The sequence below is a fragment of the Marmota monax genome, unplaced genomic scaffold (genome assembly GCF_021218885.2).
Source record: "Marmota monax isolate L192 unplaced genomic scaffold, Marmota_monax_Labrador192_F-V1.1 WCK01_AAM20220418_F8-fsc00208, whole genome shotgun sequence".
Lineage (NCBI taxonomy): Eukaryota > Metazoa > Chordata > Mammalia > Rodentia > Sciuridae > Marmota > Marmota monax.
In genome coordinates, this window is record NW_026693914.1 from 18,225 (window position 1) to 20,281 (window position 2,057).

At 41.5% G+C, this 2,057-nt stretch overlaps 1 pseudogene; it reads left to right on the forward strand.

The window, feature by feature from the left end:
- Window positions 1-1,151: 1,151 nt before the first annotated feature.
- On the forward strand, window positions 1,152-1,369 carry LOC124105993 (U2 spliceosomal RNA; annotated as a pseudogene).
- Window positions 1,370-2,057: the final 688 nt, after the last annotated feature.

Sequence of the window (2,057 nt, forward strand, 5' to 3'; positions counted from 1 at the left end):
TCCTGGTGTTCACAACCTGTGCAGTTTCCTGCATGTGGCACTATAATTGGTTTATTCAGGCACGCTGTTCAATCAATATCATATGGCAGAAGTGAAGGTTTCTTACTTTTGATATTAGGTTATAAAAAAATGTGTGTTCTATCTCTGTCTCTCTCGTCCACTGATGAGGGATTAAGATATGTTGGATGTAGTCTTATGGAGAAGCCCCCATGGGGAGAACATGAAGTTTCTCACCAACATCCATTGAGGACTATAGCCCTGATAACAACTGTACCAGTGTATTTTTCAGCCCCATTTCAGCCTTGAAATAAAGACAGCCCAAGCAACAGTTGAAAGCTTGAGAACAATTCCATCAGGGACCCCAAAGCAGTGCCACCAAGCTTGGCCACTCCCTAATTCCTGAGCATCGGTCCAGTGAGAGGTAATAAATGTCTGTTGTTTAAATTACCTAAACTTCCAGTGCTTGCTACACAACAGTTAATAAGTAACTTGTACATCTACAGTGAGAAAGATATTGGGAGATCATTTAATAGACAGGAGACAGAGAAGTTAATAGGAATGAGTAGGATAACTAGATATCTGCAGAAGGAGACGTGTTATCAATCTCAAATGTCCCCTCAAATCTCATGTGTTGAAGGTTTGGTCCACAGCTCATGGTGCCATGAGGAGGTGGTGGAAACCTTCAGAGGTGGGCCTTGTTGGAGAAAGTAGGAAATTGGGGGCACAACCTTGAAGGGTTTACTGGGACCCTGGTCACTTTTTCTCTCTATCTCTTTGCTTCCTGGCTACCATGAGGTGAGCAGCTTTGCACTAGCCTGCACTCTCCACCATGATGTTCTGCCTTACCCAGAAATGACAGGGCCAAGTGACATGTACTGAGATCTCTGGAACCGTGAGCTAACATAAATCCTTTCTCTTTTGAAGTTGTTTATCTCAGGCATTTGGTCACAGCAATGGAAAGCTGACTAACATAGGAACAGTCAAATCATGTCATAGAGACCCTGAAATTAGAAACTTGAAATGTCATGGGAAGCAACAGAGAAAGGGATAAAATCAGAGAAATTGGGTGCAAGTGTAGTCATGTGCCACCTAACAATGTTTTGGTTAATGACAGGCCACAAATAAAACAGTAGTTTCATAGAAGACCTCTTATCGCTTTTCGGCCTTTTGGCTAAGATCAAGTGTAGTATCATAGAAGACCTCATAGCCATCTTAATTTTTGTAAACTCACCCTAATGCTCACATAGCAGTGAAATCCCATAAGAGCTTATTTATTAGAACTTATTTATATTATTACATATCTGTTGTGCATGGACAGATATGTAAGATTTAGATAGATCTCACTATCATATCCTCTAATCACATGGCAGAGGCAAAGAGAGAAGATTCATTCTATGGAGAAAGAAATTAGTGTTCCATTGTGGAAACAACTACAGCACACAGACAGTAACAGGCGCTAAACTGAAAGCTAGGAAATCAAAGGAAAATTGATTTGCTGGATGGTGAGAGTGTTAGTCCCTTTCTGGATTTGGATTTCAACTCTGACATACGCTATCCAGGAGTATCTAGGTACCAACACAGAGAATAGGCAGCTTGACTCTAAACACACACACACACACACACACACACACACATCCCAATTCATAATGCATCTATAGTTCAGAATTTCCCAGCACCTGAACAGATTTCTATCAGCCACTTCAAAATGAAACCCATCCATTGATAAAATCCCTTTCACAAATATTGGACTTCCAAACAGCTTCTTCATGATTCTTTCTTAAATATGAATGGAAAGCCAACTGCCATCAGAGACTAAAAGAAAGTTAAACACTATCTGTTAGTTTTCTCCCTTTCTAACAAAATACCTGCAAAAACTAACTTACAAAGGGCAAAGTTTGACCTTGCCTCATGGTTTCAGAGGTTTCAATCCATGGTTGATTGGTCCTCTTATTTTGGGCCTCTGGTCAGGCAGGTCATCGTGGTGGGAGCATGAGGTGCAGCTGAGCTGCTCACCCATCATGGCCAGGAAGCAGAGAAACAGAGCAGGGGCCAGGGTT